Below are 22090 nucleotides of genomic sequence, written 5' to 3'. Positions count from 1 at the left end.
TGATTTGCTTTGTGTGATGTCGTCATATTGCAATTCACTATTTCTCTATTTAAAGCACTCTTTTAATGCACTCTTCTCCTGATCAGGCTCTGTAAGGCTCGGAGGCAGCTGCAGTTAACCAATTTTTCAAATGAAGCAGATTTATTTATTTATCTATTAGGCCACAGTTCTTTTATTATTTGGTTTAAGGATCCGCCACACTTAGATTATGGATTTCTACAATATAAATAAAATAAATTATTATATATTTTTTTTAATAAAATTGTAAACCAAGTAATAAAGTAACTGCAGCCTTAAGAGCAAAAGGAAAAATAAAAAGTGTACTTGAACAACTGTTTGTAATATTGTCCACCTTTGAGCTGCTTTGACTTCATTCATACACACACACAAAATGCTAATGTTGATACCAGTATACTTTTGTCCTTGGGTAAGACACGCCTTATTTAATCATGTGTGCATATATAATACCATACATTAACATATTATTGAACAGTGGAAACACGTTGCCATATTTGAATCGTTATTTGCCTCTTGCTGATGGTTTGATTATTACTCATTGTGAAGTCATTACAACCTCAGGGATTGACCATGTTATGTGCCATTGGGCCAAACACTCAAAGCCCATAATATGACCCATTAGACAACACTTTTCAGTCAGACAAAGGGAATATGATTATATTTCAGATGTGACCAACATTTTGCCTGCTTTTCTCCAATTTGGCCATTTTGGTTGGACATAGCCAGCAAATAATAACATAGTTAGAGGTAAATGCCACAACGGTTACTTAGCAACCAGATTGTAAACAAAGGCCAACATCGATTTAAATAAAGCAATATTTATGATTTGATAAATAATTACACCTGAAAACAGCTTTATTGTGTTCAATACTTGTTTAAATCGTCATAAAAAGGTGTAAGTTACTCTTCCTTTTTGATGGAATGGTGCTTTTTGAAAACACAGGCGCTTGACGGATGAAAAACCAAGATAAACATTCATCGCAGGGACTATCTCACCAAACAACTGAATTAGAACAACATGAGAACCTGTCATGAGGGCTTCAACCCACTTGTTCTCACACCGGGGACTTTTTGTGACAGGAACCAGCCTAAAAATCTGCCCGAATGAACAACACTCACACGGTTGCATTCTGGTCCTAATCTAATAATCATAACATTTTTGTCACCGTGCCATCATCATGAACACATTCCTCACATTCCCCACACTGATTCTTGACCATCAGTAGCATCAAATTCCCGATTGGTCTTGTCATAAGCCACCAGCCGCTAATTCTATGTCCCCTCACGGTTCGTTATTTGCCATTTAGTGTCATAATCTGATTTGTGGCAGGAAGATAGCGGTTTAGTTCTGCCCTTTTGCCATTGGAACGAGTGCTTGGTTTAAAGCCACACGTCCTGATTGTGGGTCAGAGGAACCTGTTTTGTGGAGGTAAAAGACCAGGCCCTGGCAATGGGACGCCTGGTCAGCCTGAATAGTGCGCTGATGACAAATGGAGATCGCTGTGAGCCCACGGTTCCTTTCACGCGCTGTTCTCGGGGGAACGCATCATAAACGTTTCATCCCTCTCACATCTAGTGACCTGGCCTGATTTTTCTGCCCGTTTCCAAGCTGGAAAAGTGCCTCCTTCTCCTTTTATGCTCAAAGAACCTGTATTGTATTGAATCAGGTGTCGTTTTTCTTACAGATAAGGGACATTTTTAACAGATTTATGTACATTTTTTGTCAGTGGTGTTGTGGCTGAGCGCACCCTGTTTCCTGCATATTTCAAATTAAATCATGATATATATTACCATGGCTTGTACATCTCCATCGACTTCAGATTGAGTCTTATTTTGGTTCCTGCTTTCACTGGATTCTGACGAGTTGTAAAGGGAATGAATGTTGATACAATGTTGACTATTGACAGTTTTCTCCTTCGCTCCTTGTACTCCTCATATATTTGTCCAACCCTTGACCTCCCTGAGCTGAGGTCATGACCTGTTGCCCTGCCCTGTGATTTGTCTGCCCTGCGCCAAACAGCCAAATCCTCTGACCACTCAGCTGAGGGCTTAAAGTGCAGATGACAGGCCTCAATGATTTTATGTCTGACATTATTTTATGGGATTAAACCTGCTTTAAATATAAACCATAGTTTTGTGCAATCAAATAGCAGTTTGTGAAGAAAGGTTGAAAAATCTGTTGGAAATGACAGGAAGTAGAGCAGAGTTCTGAAACATCAATGACCTTTATCCAACGTTTCGTACAATTTTCACACAAGGAACACATTTTCTGACACTTTACACATTCATTTAACAAAATGAAAGTGTTCTAATGTTTTTTTATTCGTCAAAGAATTTCATTGACATTAGAGGAGTCTTGGCCCACAAAAGTTTTATAGGAACGGTTATGGAATTTTCTTCAAGTGCAATTATAAACCTTGCAAATAGCTAAACTTGGATGAAATGTGTAACATTAAAACAAATCTTGAATGTATTTATCTTAACAATGTTTTAAAATGAGTAGTCCAACCTGTCATAGGCATTTGAATGTCCATATGACAAGTGGAACCAGTCACATTTGTCCTGCCTGGTTTCCCTAAAGTTCCCGACTTTGTCAATTATCATAAAGTTTATAATCTTACCTCCAGTGTGGACATGGTCTGCATGTGACTTACATACAGGTCATTCCATACCTGCTTCTACAATAAACAGACAGTAAACAAGGGCCAAAGCTCATCTGATTTATACAAGTTACTTGTGAATATGGCTCATAAAACAGAATGTTATGTATTGATAACAAAAAAAGAGAGAACCCAGATATATCATGTATCTCCATATATTTTTTTCCTTTTCTCTTTTCTTTATTAACTGCCACTTATTCACCACAGGAACAATCTGCACCAAACATTGAAAACATTTTTTTTCCTATGATTTTTTGTTATTAGACGGGGCAGTTTAGCGTGAAATGGGGAGAAGAGACGGGAGGACATGCAGCAAACGGTCAGGGCCAGGATTCGCTCTCACAACACTGCGACTGACGTCAAATAGAGCCTGGCACGTGTACTGTCGCCTTAACCATACTTCTCAATACTTTAAATCCTCTCAGCGTTCCTACTCACACAGTTCGTCTGTATTTTCACAGATCACGATGTCATTTCCCCCCACACGGGTTAAAAAACAAATAATTTCACACAGAGAATCTTTATTACGTGTCCCTTTCCCTGTACATCATATGCTCCACTCTGACAGCTCTCGGTCCCCGCCTGTATTAGCCTGTGTAACCTTGTACTGCGCGATTGCCTGACGGTAGCTTTTGGAGCGCTACCGTGACAACCTGACACCTCGTGGGCCGACATTCACTCTGTGTACACTGTCGTACGAATACATGCGGCGACACGAGCAAACACACGGGCCTCCAAGTCACTTATGCAGCCTCACAGCCGCCGCACGTCTAATGCAGAGGGAATTGACTGTACGTGCATGAATATAAGATGGACACTGTGTCAAATCTGGACCGTCTCTGACAATACGCTCGATGTATTTGCTCACGGAGGATGGGGAACTTGGAATTTTTCTTATGTTTTTCCCATTGTATGTTTAGATGGCTTGAAGTTTCCGTTGGTTTACTGTGAATGACTTGCCTGACCAGCCGTTCCCAACACGTTTTGACAGACTTTACAAATCCTGAGGGTCTGGGATCCAACACAGTCGCGCCAATTTACGAAGGGAGTGATTGACAGGCGGATTAACCAATCAGACAAACGCATTGTCCGTTGGTGTCTAAACAAACATGGTGGATTATGAGGAAAGAATCAAAATAACACAGACTGAGAAATGTCGCCTACTTCTGCTGAGTCAACAAGCGACGCACTAAACTCTGTCAATCTGAGGTAAATGAAGTTATATATTTTGTTCTGAATGTTTCCGAAAATATTTGAGAGACGTCTTCTGCGTTTGAGAGACACGTGACACAAAGTCTTCTGCATTTGAGAGACACGTGACACAAAGTCTTCTGCGCTTGAGAGACATGTGACACAACGTCTTCTACATTTGAGAGACACGTGACACAAAGTCTTCTGCGCTTGAGAGACATGTGACACAACGTCTTCCGCATTTGAGAGACACGTGACACAAAGTCTTCTGCATTTGAGAGACACGTGACACAAAGTCTTCTGCATTTGAGAGACACGTGACACAAAGTCTTCTACATTTGAGAGACACGTGACACAACGTCTTCTGCATTTGAGAGACACGTGACACAAAGTCTTCTGCATTTGAGAGACACGTGACACAAAGTCTTCTACATTTGAGAGACACGTGACACAACGTCTTCTGCATTTGAGAGACACGTGACACAAAGTCTTCTGCATTTGAGAGACACGTGACACAAAGTCTTCTACATTTGAGAGACACGTGACACAAAGTCTTCTGCATTTGAGAGACACGTGACACAAAGTCTTCTGCATTTGAGAGACACGTGACACAAAGTCTTCTGCATTTGAGAGACACGTGACACAACGTCTTCTGCATTTGAGAGACACGTGACACAACGTCTTCTGCATTTGAGAGACACGTGACACAAAGTCTTCTGCATTTGAGAGACACGTGACACAACGTCTTCTGCATTTGAGAGACACGTGACACAAAGTCTTCTGCATTTGAGAGACACGTGACACAAAGTCTTCTGCATTTGAGAGACACGTGACACAAAGTCTTCTACATTTGAGAGACACGTGACACAACGTCTTCTACATTTGAGAGACACGTGACACAAAGTCTTCTGCATTTGAGAGACACGTGACACAAAGTCTTCTGCATTTGAGAGACACGTGACACAACGTCTTCTGCATTTGAGAGACACGTGACACAAAGTCTTCTGCATTTGAGAGACACGTGACACAAAGTCTTCTGCATTTGAGAGACACGTGACACAAAGTCTTCTACATTTGAGAGACACGTGACACAAAGTCTTCTGCATTTGAGGGACACGTGACACAAAGTCTTCCGCATTTGAGGGACACGTGACACAAAGTCTTCTGCATTTGAGAGACACGTGACACAAAGTCTTCTGCATTTGAGAGACACGTGACACAACGTCTTCTGCATTTGAGAGACACGTGACACAACGTCTTCTGCATTTGAGAGACACGTGACACAAAGTCTTCTGCATTTGAGAGACACGTGACACAACGTCTTCTGCATTTGAGAGACACGTGACACAAAGTCTTCTGCATTTGAGAGACACGTGACACAAAGTCTTCTGCATTTGAGAGACACGTGACACAAAGTCTTCTACATTTGAGAGACACGTGACACAACGTCTTCTACATTTGAGAGACACGTGACACAAAGTCTTCTGCATTTGAGAGACACGTGACACAAAGTCTTCTGCATTTGAGAGACACGTGACACAAAGTCTTCTGCATGTGAGAGACACGTGACACAAAGTCTTCTACATTTGAGAGACACGTGACACAAAGTCTTCTGCATTTGAGAGACACGTGACACAAAGTCTTCTGCATTTGAGAGACACGTGACACAAAGTCTTCTACATTTGAGAGACACGTGACACAACGTCTTCTGCATTTGAGAGACACGTGACACAAAGTCTTCTGCATTTGAGAGACACGTGACACAAAGTCTTCTGCATTTGAGAGACACGTGACACAAAGTCTTCTACATTTGAGAGACACGTGACACAACGTCTTCTACATTTGAGAGACACGTGACACAAAGTCTTCTGCGTTTGAGAGACACATGACACAAAGTCTTCTGCGTTTGAGAGACACATGACACAAAGTCTTCTACATTTGAGAGACACGTGACACAAAGTCTTCTGCATTTGAGAGACACGTGACACAAAGTCTTCTACATTTGAGAGACACGTGACACAAAGTCTTCTGCATTTGAGAGACACGTGACACAACGTCTTCTGCATTTGAGAGACACGTGACACAAAGTCTTCTGCATTTGAGAGACACGTGACACAAAGTCTTCTGCATTTGAGAGACACGTGACACAAAGTCTTCTGCATTTGAGAGACACGTGACACAAAGTCTTCTGCATTTGAGAGACACGTGACACAAAGTCTTCTACATTTGAGAGACACGTGACACAAAGTCTTCTGCATTTGAGAGACACGTGACACAAAGTCTTCTGCATTTGAGAGACACGTGACACAAAGTCTTCTGCATTTGAGAGACACGTGACACAAAGTCTTCTACATTTGAGAGACACGTGACACAAAGTCTTCTGCATTTGAGAGACACGTGACACAACGTCTTCTGCATTTGAGAGACACGTGACACAAAGTCTTCTACATTTGAAGACATAATGTGGGCGGGGCTGGCGGGTCAGGCAAGTGAATGAGGAGGTTCCATTGGATTTTAAAGCATTGGACAGAGACAAAGACACAGGGCATTATCGTTTATGTATGTTAAAGTGCATGTATTACAGTTTTAAATAAGTAAAGTTGCAGTTTCTGAAGAAATATGGAAAATAAAAGTACAAAATTACTGTTCTGAAACTGAATTCCAATTGAATCAATAAGCGACATTCCATCCAAAATGTAGGAAGAATTTAAACATAACAAACACATTTTTTGACAGTTTAAACATTTATTTCACTTAATAAAGGCGTTGTTGTTGTTGTTATTATTATTGCTAGGTAACTGCTCATGTCCAACCAGGAAGTAACATTATAAATGTCACCAAAAATTGTGGGGGAAAACAGTTTAAATGTTTTGTTAAATGTAACTTTGTCATATGCACTTTAAAGTTGTTTTAGGTTAAAAGCTCATGTAGTGTTTATTCCATCCTCAGATACACAATACTAATAGTAATATGAACTTTATCAGAACTAGTATAAGAACAAGTCTTATTATTTTATGTTGAAAATTACACTTTGTCAAAAAACAAAAACAAAAAACTTTTTTAATCTCATTGGTTGGCTGATATTGATATAAAGTATTGAGACTTTTCTTTAGTATCAAAATTATTGGGGAAAGAAAATTACTTAATTAATAAAACAACACTTTAGACACTTTTTAGTTAAGACTTCTGTAAGTGAGTGGGATAGTTTCAGACTGGCGGTTGTAAAAATAGATTTTCATGATCCACTTGGATTCACATTTATTTAGTTTGTAAGTTTGTAAGTATTACTAATGTTTAATAATCTTATTGGAAAGCTTTATTCGTGCATTTCACTCATCTCTTAATGCCACCGGGCCGACCTGAGGAAGATCTCAGGAGGAGTTGGGATGAGTTACGAATTAGTCATGTTTGAGGCGGTCGAAAGAAGCACCCGGGAGAAAGTGACCCAAACCCTGGGTCAACAACAACAGCAGCAGCAACAACAACAGCAGCAGTAATATCAACAACAGCAGCAACAACAGCAAAAAACAACAACAACAGCAGCAACAACAACAACAGCAGCAGTAATATCAACAACAGCAGCAACAACAGCAAAAAACAAAAACAACAGCAGCAACAACAACAACAGCAGCAGCAGCAGCAGCAGCAACAACAACAGCAGCAGCAAAAAACAACAACAGCAGCAACAACAGCAGCAGCAACAGCAGCAGCAACAGCAAAAAACAACAACAGCAGCAACAACAACAGCAGCAGCAGCAACAACAGCAGCAGCAGCAGCAGCAGCAATATCAACAACAGCAGCAACAACAGCAACAAACAACAACAGCAGCAACAACAACAACAACTGCAAGAAAAACAACGAGATCAGCAGCAAAAACAACAACAACAACTTGGACTTGTTTTTTAATCTGTTTTTTTATTATTCACTTCTGTACCTACTTTGTGTTGCAACAGTGGAATGTCCCCATTGTGGGACAAATAAAGGCTTATCTTATCTTAAACTCATATTTCTCTGTTGTTTCTCCGGAATGACCCAGCGTTCTCGTATAATATTTACAAAGGGTTTGAGCTTTTATGCCTCATGAATGCGGCGTTATACGAGCCCTTATGAGATTGTGCGTTGAGATGTAACATTCAGATTGAAGTCAACACCAGTAAATCGACTGAATTGGAACCAAAATGTTGCACAGCCCTGTCCAAAGCAAACAAAAATGCGTTTCGAGATCTGGCCTCCATCTTTTATGTTTTTCATACTCAACAATTTGCTCATAGGCAACAAAATAACTTCCTGGTTGACCCAAAAAACAAAGCATTTATTCAGTAATTATGAATAAGTATTTGCTGGGGATAAAATCGGTTATTCTGAGAAAGAGCTTTCATTTCCTCGACTGTAATGCGGCTGTTCATCGAAGCAGAAATATCTTTGAATGAAATAGTCACCAGATTGCTTTGTGTGTTTGTGTCTTTAGTGCTTTGTCCCGGTGTTGCATGTGAGAGTTGAATTATTTAAGTTATGTTTAGGTCCATTTATGTCCATTATCACCATTCGCCCTGACACAATTGTTCAGCGTTGTGTTCAGAAAGCGAAATGGCGAGATCAAATACATTTTCTTTGCTCTAAAAACCACATACGCAGACAGTTTTGACAGACGGCACCAGAGGATGGCACAGCAGTTAGTGATGTCACAATACCGACATTGTAAACTAGATTTAAACACTGAGGAAAAGCCACAATACTCCATACTGATGTTGATACTGTAGACATAATAGAATGTCATTTTGAACACAAAAACTACAATTTATTTAATATTTTCATGTGGTCTTGTTCTAGTTCTGATATAGATCAAGACATGTGTCCAGTCCAGTCTGTCAGTGCCATTTGTCTTTTTAAGATTAATGAGTCAAAGTGGCGGGGCCCGGCCGGGCACAGCCCGAAAGAGCGACGTGGGGCCGCCCTCCCGTGGGCCCACCACCCGCAGGAGGATCCATAAGGGGCCGGTGCAGAGAGATCTGGGCGGCAGTCGACGGCAGGGGCCTCGGCGACCAGATCTCCAGACACAGAGACTAACTCTGGGGACATGGAATGTCACCTCGCTGGGGGGGAAAGAGCCTGAGCTTGTGCGGGAGGTTGAGCGATACCGACTAGATATAGTCGGCCTCACCTCCACGCACAGTTTGGGCTCTGGAACCCATCTCCTCGAGAGGGGTTGGACGCTCCACTTCTCTGGTGTTGCCCGCGGGGAGAGGCGGCGGGCTGGTGTGGGCTTGCTTATAGCCCCTCAGCTCAGCCGCCACGTGTTGGAGTTTACCCCGGTGAACGAGAGGGTCGCGTCCCTCCGCCTTCGGGTGGGGGACAGGTCTCTCACTGTTGTGGCGGCCTACGGGCCGAACAGCAGTGCAGAGTACCCGGCCTTCTTGAAGTCCTTGGGAGGGGTACTGGACAGTGCACCGACCGGGGACTCCGTTGTTCTACTGGGGGACTTCAACGCCCACGTGGGCAATGACAGTGACACCTGGAGAGGGGTGATCGGGTTCTTCTGTGCTAGCCACGGATTGTCCATAACGAACACCATGTTCAAGCACAAGGGTGTCCATCAGTCCACATGGCACCAGGACACCCTAGGCCGGAGGTCAATGATCGACTTTGTTGTCGTGTCATCAGACCTCCGGCCGCGTGTCTTGGACACTCGGGTGAAGAGAGGGGCAGAGTTGTCAACCGATCACCACCTGGTGGTGAGTTGGATCCGCTGGCGGAGGAGGAAGCCGGACAGACTTGGCAGACCCAAGCGCATTGTGAGGGTCTGTTGGGAACGTCTAGTGGAGCCCTCTGTCAGTAGGGTATTCAACTCGTACCTCCGGGAGAGCTTCTCCCATGTCCCGGGGGAGGCTGGGGACATTGAGTCCGAGTGGACCATGTTCTCCGCCTCCATTGTTGATGCGGCTGCTCGGAGCTGTGGTCGCAAGGTCTCCGGTGCCTGTCGTGGCGGCAACCCCCGAACCCGGTGGTGGACACCGGAAGTAAGGGATGCCGTCAGACTGAAGAAGGAGGCCTATCAGGCCACTCTGGCTTGTAGGTCTCCGGAGGTCATCGACGGGTATCGGCAGGCCAAGCGAGCCGCGGCTCGTGCTGTCGCAGAGGCAAAAACCCGGGCCTGGGAGGAGTTCGGGGAGGCCATGGAGGAGGACTATCGGTCGGCACCAAAGAAATTCTGGCAAACCGTCCGGCGCCTCAGGAGGGGGAAGCAGTGTCTCACCAACACCGTTTACGGTGCGGGTGGAGGCCTGCTGACCTCGACTGGGGATGTCGTCGGACGGTGGAAGGAATACTTTGAGGATCTCCTTAATCCCTCAGTCACGTCTTCCGAAGAGGAAGTAGAGACCGGGGACTCGGAGGCTGGCTCATCCATCACCCAAGCTGAAGTCACTGAGGTTGTTCGCAAACTCCTCGGTGGCAGGGCTCCGGGGGTGGATGAGATCCGCCCTGAGTACCTAAAGTATCTGGATGTTGTAGGGCTGTCTTGGTTGACACGTCTCTGCAACATCGCGTGGCGTTCGGGGACCGTGCCTCTGGACTGGCAGACCGGGGTGGTGGTCCCTCTGTTCAAGAAGGGGGACCGGAGGGTGTGTTCCAACTACAGAGGGATCACACTCCTCAGCCTCCCAGGTAAGGTCTATTCCAAGGTACTGGAGAGGAGAATCCGACCGATAGTCGAACCTCGGATTCAGGAGGAGCAGAGTGGTTTTCGTCCCGGTCGTGGAACACTGGACCAGCTCTATACCCTCCATCGGGTGCTCAAGGGTTCATGGGAGTTTGCCCAACCGGTCCACATGTGCTTTGTGGATCTGGAGAAGGCTTTCGACCGTGTCCCTTGGGGTGTCCTTTGGGGGGTGCTCCGGGAGTACGGGGTCCGGGGCCCTTTGCTCAGGGCTGTCCGGTCCCTGTATGACCGGAGCAGGAGCTGTGTTCGCATTGCCGGCAGCAAGTCAGACCTGTTCCCAGTGCATGTTGGACTCTGCCAGGGCTGCCCTTTGTCACCGGTTCTGTTCATAATTTTTATGGACAGAATTTCTAGGCGCAGTCGGGGGTCGGAGGGTGTCCGGTTTGGGGACCACAGGATCTCATCTCTGCTGTTTGCAGACGATGTTGTCCTGATGGCTCCATCAAACCCGGACCTGCAACATGCACTGGGACGGTTTGCAGCCGAGTGTGAAGCGGCTGGGATGAGAATCAGCACCTCCAAATCCGAGGCCATGGTTCTCGACCGGAAAAAGGTGGCTTGCCCTCTCCAGGTGGGTGGGGTGTCCTTGCCCCAAGTGGAGGAGTTCAAGTATCTCGGGGTCTTGTTCACGAGTGAGGGAAGGATGGAGCGTGAGATCGACAGGCGGATCGGTGCAGCGGCTGCAGTGATGCAGTCGCTGCATCGGACCGTTGTGGTGAAGAGGGAGCTGAGCCGAAAGGCAAAGCTCTCTATTTACCGGTCGGTCTACGTTCCTACCCTCACCTATGGCCATGAGCTTTGGGTAGTGACCGAAAGAACAAGATCGCGGATACAAGCGGTCGAAATGAGTTTCCTCCGCCGTGTGGCTGGGCGCTCCCTTAGAGATAGGGTGAGGAGCTCGGCCACACGGGGGGAGCTCGGAGTAGAGCCGCTGCTCCTCCACGTCGAGAGGAGCCAGCTGAGGTGGCTCGGGCATCTGTTCCGGATGCCTCCTGGGCGCCTCCCTCGGGAGGTGTTTCAGGCATGTCCCACCGGGAAGAGGCCCCTGGGAAGACCCAGGACACGCTGGAGAGACTATGTCTCTCGGCTGGCCTGGGAACGCCTCGGGATCCCCCCGGAGGAGTTAGAGGAAGTGTCTGGGGAGAAGGAAGTCTGGGAGTCCCTGCTCAGACTGCTGCCCCCGCGACCCGGCCCCGGATAAAGCGGCAGAAGATGGATGGATGGAGTCAAAATGGAAAGAGAAGAGCAACTAAGCTAAAACAAAACAACAACATATGGCTGTGTTCAAATACATTCATGTGACTAGTGGTATCTTTAAATTTTTCCAGATTTTTAAAAATATAAACAAATAAAGAACATAACACGGTAACATACAATTTACATTTAACATCTACCGGTACGTACCGTATTTTCCGGATTATAAGTGGCACCAGCCCAAAAATGCATTATAGAGAAGAAAAAAACATATATAAGTTGCACTTGAGTAGTGTGAAAATAACAAATAATATCACATCTAAGTTTCTCTAGAGTATAAGTATATAAGTATAAGTCGCACCCCGGCCAAAACTATGATAAAAGGTGCGACTTATAGTCCAGAAAATACAGTAGTCCTATACATTTACCTGCATATCTGGCAACTAATGATTTTATAACCCCGATCGATAAATATATTGTTATTATTTGTATGGATTTATAGATATGAATTTAAATATGAGCATCGGCCACACCAGTAACTCAAACATCGGATAAGATAAGATAAGATAAGATATTCCTTTATTGTCCCACATGGGGAAATTTCATTGGTGCAACGCAGGTAGATCCAGAGGTAGATACAGAAGAACAGATCACTTATAGGAAGTCTGAAAAACACTTTCAGTAGAAGATCTCCTATAAATAAAAACTCCCATAGACAAATAAATAAATACATAAATACCATTGCATGTGATCACGACAGTAATTGCACATGAATATGTGTCACGACAGCACATAGATTGCACATGAATTTCACAGTAATTGCACATATGACAGAATTGCACATCAGTATTAGGTTAGGTCAGTATTGCGAGTGTTCAGTACTAACAGTTTTTGTTATAAAGTCTGACAGCAGCAGGAAGGAAAGACCTACGGAACCTTTCCTTCACACATCGAGGGTGGATCAGTCTCTCACTGAAGCTGCTCTCCAGAGCGGAGAGAGTGTCCTGCAGGGGGTGACACTCATGGTCCAGCATAGATGTGAATCTAGCCAGGACCCTCCTGTCCCCCACCTCCTGCACCGAGTCCAGAGCACAGCCCAGGACGGAGCTGGACTTCTTGATGACTCTGTCCAGCCTCTTCCTCTCCCTCTCTGTGATGCTGCTGCTCCAGCAGGCCACACCATACAGGAGGGCTGATGCCACCACAGAGTCGTAGAAGGTCTTCAGGAGTGGCCCTGTCACTCCAAAAGACCTGAGTCTCCTCAGGAGGTAGAGCCGATATCGATATCGGTATTGGCAAAAAAATAAATGGATAATATAAAAATAATGCATATCAGCACATCCATAATATCGATACTTGTTCAAATGAGTATCTAGTTTGTATTTATCTATTAGTATCTGAGTATTGTTTATTTTTATTGTGTGTGTGACAACCCCAGCCTCACAGCTAGAAGGTCACCGGTTTGATTCCCAGATTCCTGACTGTTAGTATGGAATTCATTTGTTTTATCTAAAAAATGAAAAAATAAAACCTTCAATCAGACAATTAATGAAACATATAACTTGGAAAACTTGCAACATAATATCAACAGAAACAACACAACATCTAATGTAAAATGTGCAAAAATAGAAGTTAGATCGTGTCAGATGTGATTAGAAATGTCTTTCACACAGAGACTTCACTGCCTTAACTGTCAAGGCAAGTTTATGTAACTCATTTGCAGTTGTTGTTCTTTGAGAAAGTTCATATTATTTATGTTTTTATAGATAATAAAGTTACAAACGGTTAAAAGGAAAGATAGCCTGCTGTTGCTGCCTGCTTCTGTAAATAGTCTATCCGGCCACCTTTGCCACCTTTACCCGAACAATAGTAGCTTTGTGTCCATACGAATAGCATTGCCACATGTGTCTCTGTGTTCGATAACATTTGTAAAATCATATCGGGGCACGGCGGTTTAACACATGAATGGCCACAAAAACAAAACAAATAAATTCCAATCCGTTACCATCAAGGCTGAGTAAAAGTGTGGTGCGCGCCTGCTGCAAATGTCACGGTAGCACAAGAAAGGACGCTGAGACGCTGAGGGATGAGAGGAGAAATGCAATCTGTGCCTAGACAGAGGTGTAACAGACCAATTTGTTTGTGGTGTAATGGAGAAGAGATGGCTTGGCCCGGGCGATAAGTTAGTGAGGTCTAGACTGGGGCTGGATGGCGCAGATAAGAGCTTCTCTATAGACACTTGCATAGTCAGGCAGTCGAGAAAACAGAACAAAGAGGTGCCAATGTGATATTTTAAAAGCAGTAGAATATTTGTAGAGCAGATGAAGTCTGTAGACAAGTTCAAGCTGAGGCTGTGGACAGTATAGTCGCACACATCCAGGCCGTGTCCGCCACGGGTCCGGCCAAAGCTAATATAAACATGAGGTTCCACACACGTATGGGCCACAAACGCCACAATGGTTTTAATGTAAGGCTGTTGGAAAGAGCCGGGACATGGACAGAAAAGCTTTTATTGAATTAAAGTTGAATTTGCTGCTAATAGGGAAAAGCACTGGGGGAGTGTTGGCCTCGTATCCAGTGGAAAATAAATGGGTCTAGTATGTCTTTTAGATTTAGAGTCTATCTCGCAATGGTATGACTGTTTATTCAAGATTCACACACACACCTATTGTTACCCAATGACAGTATTTGAATGGTAAGGCTGAGACGTGAACTTATGTATGAGAATATGCAATGAATGCAGTATCAATGTTTGTCTCACATAAGTCCAAATGTTATACTATGAGATATAATTACTTCCTGGTAAATGGTAGTTCTGGTCAAATGAGAATTTTCTAGATTTTTGTGCAACTCAAGAAAGCCTTGATTTTAATTTTTATTTGAATAATTTTCTTGGTTTGTCAATAATCCACTGATTAACTGAGGTCCAGTATGTGAAAAATCCCATAAGCGTTATAATGTATATTATTTTATTTTTCACAATTTACATATTCATTATATTTCATATCAAATAGTCTAATAGTCTAATAATGGTTTTAAAATAAATTCAATGCTTTATTTCTCATTTAAAAGTTTATTTTAGATAGAATAAACTGAACAATGCAGCGATGTGATTGGCTGATTGACGTTACGTGGACCTTTACGTTCCTCTTGTTACTTTAAAGAGCAGAAAAGTTAAGTGTTGCAAAGCGAACGCGCTCATCAGTCAGCGCTGTGTTTCTTTCTTGTTTAGTCAGATTAACAGACTGATCTCCCGCTGCTTTCTCACCCACTGCGATCTGACGCATGGTGATGCGCGGGCGCTCGGGGGCTCGGGCGCTCGGGCGCTCGGGCTCGTGGTGCAGGTCGGTTTGGAACATAGAGAGAAGACACCAAGGAAAGATGCAAACTCCCAGTTCATTAGAAATGATTTCTTAAAAGTTTTTCACTAACACACATGGAGGCGGTTGACTTCAAAGTGTGAGAGGTCCAGGTCCAGAAGGGAATCCGCCTGTTAGTGATTTCAATACCACATGATGGAATGGAAATTTACCAAGACAATGAACAAAAATGTTGCATCCTTGTTGGCAATAATAATATCAATTTACATTAACTTACTTTAATCCAATCCAGCAGCCAAATTCTCATTATTATATTCAAAGACAAACATGAATACAATACACTGTTGTTACACTTAATTTCAAGGACTTATTAATAAACATAACGCACTTTTCCCTTCGAGCCAAAACAATTCAAGCAACACTTTCTACTCAAGGTGTTAATATGATAAAGAAAAATAGACTTATCTTTGCGTTTGCCAGTGTTCACCAGAATGTGCCACTCGTCTCCACTACTGGGAAAGCGTCTGACAGAAACTATGACAGATGTTTTGTGTTCCAATAAATAACTCTCGAGCTCGTTGCGTTTGGTGCGTAGTTATTGGCTTATAGCAGCTCGAGCGCCGAGTAGTATGGGGCCAAGTACATCTGGTGACTGGTCGGTGGTACCATCGGGGTTCAAAGGTCACAAGGTCACCGATTGACCCATCAGGAAGGGAGGCGAGATTGGAACATGATATAAGAGCCAGAGAAGTGAAGGGGGGGCACAGAGATGATGTTCCAAATGAGAGGAGGGTATGTGAGGAGAGATGGAGAGAAGGATGCTTTTAAAACTCCACTGTGACCTTGAACACACAAACAGCCTCAGACATGATTCAAACTCCAGAATGCCATGGTTTCGGATAAGGTCTATGCCAAGAGGAACGCTCGACTATGTCAATATTTGGCCTCATACAAGTCCTGTCTAGTGTTTGAAGGCCATATTTCAATTTAATGTATTTTTGTAATGCCCAAAATCACCACAGCAGTTGCCTCGAAGGGCCGTAGGGTACTGGAATAAAAAAAAAAGACATTATTAGTTATTTTTTATTACATGCTGATTGTAATTGGCAAGATTGATCTAAAATACTGTTGAAAACGTTTGAGTTGAGTATGAATTTTTCTAAGAATTGCTATCGTTAGCTATGGACAAGGACATGGGTTAGGTAAAATGACCCTCAATTTTAGGAATGCAATTTAGGAGGATTTTAAGAATTACGTTCAAGAATTATGTTCAAGAATCACTCAAAATACAACTTAAAAAGGAAGCTATTATACCATGGCCAATGTAATGTCCTTAATTATTTTGTTTGCCTGCTTTACGCGTTTTGAATATTTAATAGAATTCATTTAATTTCCACAATTGATACCGATCAAGATGCAAACTACAGATGATTTCCTGAGTCTTGCCACACCACTGGTTTAAGGTTAAGTCAGGTGTGAGATAAGATGTATGGTCCCTCGTCCCTGTTCAGAGCCTCAGTCCATCTTACAATAGCTTATACTTTAATGACATCTACCTTCATTCGTGCTATATCCTGGCACCAGTATCTCTCCTTTGACTTTGTCTTGATTAATGTTTTGTTGTCAACTGTCCCTGTAGAAATAAAATAGTACCATATGATAACGTTGCCATTAAATTCAAACAATAAGCTTCTGTTTTTTCCATATGCTTTTAACCAGGGGTGTCAAACATCTGGACCGGATCCGGACCGCCAAACGTTTTAATCCGGCCCGCCGAACATTTCAAATTCATATTTTATTTTAAAAATAAATAAATTCATAGAACCGTAGTTACATCCGTAACCGTTTTTATCGCTGAAACTACACGTCCAATACACAATATTTTTCAGTTCCAAATACCTATTTAACAATGTTTAACAATAGACTAAATGTTTATCTCTGTAGATCAACTCTGAAGTTGTAATGACATAAACTGAAGCACAGTGTTGATGAAATTACACTTATTTTTCTTAATACATTTCAGTTTATGAGAACAAACGTTTTGTAATTTCTTTTAATTTATCCAGTAATTGCTTCAAAAACAGCGTAGGCTATATAAAGCTATTTATTTCTTATATTTTTTTTTATTGTTTTACGTTATGTTTGGCCCACGACCCAAATGAGTTTGACACCCCTGCTTTAAACCCTGTACATGCGTTTGCAGTGACGTCATACATCCGGGACTTCCCCATAGCGGCCATTTTGAAAGGGGCACGCGATAAATATAAACCAACACGACTGCGCTATAGCTGGATGTGCTCTCTCTCTCTTGCTCACTCACATCTTTTTATAGTTTTTTTAATGCGCTTATATATTTCTAGCTATAAATCTATTGGAAATTAATAAATATAAATTAGAAGCGTTTTACAGGCAAGATTTAAAATGAGCCGCATAGAAGACAAACCAACCTTCATCCAAACTGCTTTAGTGGAAATCTATTTAATGCAGTGAGGAAAATAAAAAAAAACAAATAGAACTTGTCAAGTCCAATCAAGCAATCAATGAACACAACATTCTGCTCCGAGAGTTTCTCAGAGCATCTGCAAAAAGCTGAGAGGCATTTTATTTCCAGGGCTTTTCTTTACCTTTTTACAGAGCGCTCTTCAAACGGCTGGTGTCTGTCTTATTGATTCCTGGTGTGATTTACTTTTATGCCTCCGCGTTTGTCTTGCATTAGACCGAACGTAAAATGAGAAAAGAAAGCAAAGTTTGAAGGGGAAATGAAAAAAATTGGCAACGTCAAAGTGGAACAGTTCTTGGATGAAGCGAGATAGACCACAGAATATTTTGCTCTGAGGATGAATGTGTGTTCAAGGCCTTAAGCAGTGACTCATTATGGAAGGATTTTTTTTTCTTTTCCTCAACTCTATGCAAACGTCTCGCAAAGCATGTTCTGTCTGCATGTGGAAATAGACATGTCGATTTTCTGCTAACTGCTAAGGTCTTGTTTGTGGGCTATAAAATAATAAACGCGGTTGACCATACCTTGACCCTCTTTGGACTATTTCACATTTAACGAACCATTATAAAGCAGTTCGAGATGGGATTTATGCGCTAAATGTACAAAATGCAAAAGTGAGAGGAAACCGACATATCTTTGAATATTTACATGTACAAAAACTCACCTCTTGGGTCATGAACGTCCCATCTACATTAGCAATAGGACACTAATCAGTTTCAAATGTACCCACTCAACCTGTTTTCCAACTTTGAATTGGATTGAAACCATGATTTGTCAGCGGTTAAAATACTACTGGAATATATTCAGCCCATTGTCAAAGTACACAAATACAACATAAATCCAAATGTAATCTTAAATTTGACGTGGCCAACGGCAATTTCCTACAGCCCTTCTTCCAGATCCATCCGGTGCCAGGTTCCCTTCTGCACAGAGCTCTCAAACGTGCAGCGTGGACGTCATGTGTCAGTGTGTCTTCTGCCCGACAGCTATAAATGTCACGGTCTTAGGTTAAAGATTAAAGGTGGGAATTCCCGAGGTTTTCGGTTTCAGCCAAAATAAACAACGGCCAAATCCCCTCTGCACTAAAAAACATTCCAGAGAACGTTGCACAACTCCAGATAATCACAACTCCATGCGTTCTCTCAGGTTAGGAATGGCCCGATACCAATGGTTTTAATGCTTAGAACAAATGTCTCCAACCTTTTTAGCTTTTTATCAAACAAAAAGAGCTTCTTCTGTTATTGGTCGCAAGATATTGAGTCGATAACAGCGACGGCAGGCCTTAGATCGGACACAGTTAGATGCTTTTACAGTTAACAACAGTCTATTTGTAGTGTTTTTCCAACCCTTTTTGAAAGATAACACACTTTTTTGTTTAGTCGATGTGATGCCGCGCCAGGCACCAAACATCAAATGACACCAATAATAAAAAAGAGAGAAAACTAATATCTGTGTCTAGTTCCAAGTCCCATTTCTGGTTCACAAGTTTGATTATTTTCAAGGCACACTAGTGTTCCCTGGCACACTGGTGGAAAATCAAGTTATTAGTCTACAAAGTTAGGCCTCTGAGGTGTACTTTTCAATAATAATAGACATAAGATGAATCAAATTTGAATTATTCGGCGGAATATCTGTATAATTTCTAAATCCTGTTGGGAGCTATACAGTAGTTTCCGAGCTACAGGTTGGAGACCCCTGGCAACAACAGTTCCAATTGTATTATGACTGTACACGCTCACACAGAACCTTATTATTACCTACCTAGAGGTGCAGTAACTGACGATATCTGCTTCCTCTGAGAGTTCACACTTTTTCATGTTGAATTAGCATCCGAGTGGGCGGAAGAACAACAACACTGTAAACAGAAAAGCATTGTGTCACGATCAAGTGTATCTCACAAAAAAAATAATGTTGCCTTTTCTTCCTTATCACGTTTAGCCTCAAAACACAGCCGATACTTCACGTCAAGGCCACTCACATTCTGCCGCTACGTATTGACCATCGCTTGATTAATGTCGGGGGCGCTCTCGGCGGCGATCATCTCTCATCCGCAGGTAATCGCCGTCTCGCTCGCGCATCTGTCTGCTCTACTTTGAAATAACACTATCTAAACTGCCAACCTGTCCGCGACCAGCGCGGGCTAATGACGCGATCTGCCCTTGTTTCTCGGTGTAAAAATAGTGCGATGCATAATTAACATCATCGCTCATAACAGCACAGATAAGTGACTGTCGTGGAGAGGATGAAGGATGGGCTTTCGGGCTTGTAATGTTGTTAGCGCGGGAAACTATTCAATCATCCGGTCCCCGTATGCACGTCCAGCATGGCAATCGTGGAGTCGTGCCAAACTGTGCCGCGGCTTTTTGTGCAGGCGTTCTCCAGGTGTTTTGGGAGGTGGGAGGCGCATCTTTTGCACCGTCTCTCGTCAAGTGAGTCCAGGATGAATCGTTTTTCGGATTGTAGGATTTCATGGCATGTGTCTTGAACAGATGATTGAAGAATATGTGTAGTTTGATGAGGAATTGAAGACTCAGATAGGACGTGCACTTGTAGAGAACTTGAAGAAGTGGGTCCAGATGTTAAGCTTTGCACATGCATCTATGGAGCTGGTTAGTAGGTTGGATAATCAGACCGCATTTCAGTCAAATCTTCTCACAAACACAGTGGCATTAGTCAGGGATGGGCCAATATGGATGTTTTTAAGACAATGTCCGATATTTGACTCGATAATTGTTGATTTGCAGATACCAATATTCAGATTTAACAATAAGAATGCATTTATCTGGCATGTGCAAATAATTTGTTGCAAGATTGTGTTAACATATGGATACCTTTTTAGCCTAGTTGCTCTTCTATTTCTACTCAGAAGTCTGTTCGAAAAGACAAATCTGATGCAGTGCGGTCAAACCGGGACAGGCTGGCGCACCACCCATACACGGCCCATCCCTATTCGTGCAGAACTCGGATAGAAATTCGATATTTAGTTTGTTGTTTACTGCCTCGTGTGTTAGTCTATTTAGATAATATGCTGAATAAACTTTTATGAGCTATAAACCATGTTAAAATGTTGTTTTCTTCATTATTAGATTACTCAAAGGTGTATTTTGATTGATTCATACATGTTTGAGTAATACTGTAGTGTTGCTGTTTTAAATAGGACGTCAATGGGCTCTTCTACTTTCCTTTTCCATTTTGGGACGATCCAATCACAGTGGCTCATTTGTAACACGTGTCGTTCAAGAATATAACTGTAACATTCATACAAAATCTATGACTTCTTTTACCCCAGAATTTAGCGCTTCACTTGTTATTTCGGCACAAATCCCTGCGGTTTTTCAGTTCTCTTTTTTATTTATTTTCCTTTCTTTCTTTCTTTTATTGGTAAGCTGCCATGTTTGTTTCGACACACACAGACCATGCCTTTCTCTAATTGGCTACTCTGCCAGTCAATCATGCCCATCAAATAGCTTATGCAATACTAGAAAGTTGTATTATCTTTCTGAACAAGTATTGTATAAGCGAATAGTCTTGGCAAGAAAGTCAATAGACCCATTTTTATCATGATATTAGTTTAAATACATGTTACAGTTTACACTAAATAAAATGTAAAATAAAGATCTGTGTATGTTACAAAAGGTACACAAAAACACGTCTTCTTTAATGTACTTCTTACATCTAGTTTTTGTTGTCTCGATGTTGGACCGTGCCAAACACAACACTGGATTGTGTTCTACTGTTGCAGTTTTACAATATAAATACTACATTTTCCACAGACAGACTTTAGTTTCACTCTGTCCTTATCTCGTCTCTCCTAAATCCCGGGCTCTTTATCATCCATGCTCTTTGTCCCTTACCTCCGCTCTTCCTCGTGCCTCTTGAATCACTTCGCTCTCTGACAGTCTCAGCCCGACCATAAGTCTGTCTCCTCTGAGGTTATGGAGTTCACCTGCGCCTTACCCAGGGCTCGCTCCGGCCCTTTCCACGAATCTCGCCTGAGCGTCCGCCGTACAGCCGCTGCTGGCACGACGAGAGCTCATTATTGGTAACACAGACCCACAAGAGAAGACGGACCTATTTAGGCGGACAATGACATGACAGACTCATTAAAACAGCCAAACTAAACCACAGGTGGTTTAAAAACATGCGGCTTATTCCGAACAAAGCCGTGTTTCTTTTATCAAAAGCCTTGTTAAAAATGAACTGCTGCAATTAGGTCGCGGACATGTTCTCAAAGTTTACACAGAAGAGCTCTCAACTCGCACAAATGAGGGCGGAAGTGAGATGGGGTCAGTCTCTTATGGGGTGATATATGACAGGAGAGGTAACTAAGGATGAGGCGAATATTATGCACATGCTTTTATTGGGCACACTAATGGTGAGCGGACATGGTGAGGCCAGACTGAGACAACAGGAGGATTCTGATTCCCAGTTCAGAGCAAAGCCTCTGTCTGACCATGTACGATTCAGTATTACAGTGTACAGTACGAC

Source organism: Eucyclogobius newberryi, unplaced genomic scaffold, assembly GCF_026437365.1.
Source record: "Eucyclogobius newberryi isolate DKJ021-1_F unplaced genomic scaffold, fEucNew1.0.hap1 SCAF_6, whole genome shotgun sequence".
Classification (NCBI taxonomy): domain Eukaryota; kingdom Metazoa; phylum Chordata; class Actinopteri; order Gobiiformes; family Gobiidae; genus Eucyclogobius; species Eucyclogobius newberryi.
Note: the sequence above shows the minus strand (reverse complement) of the source record.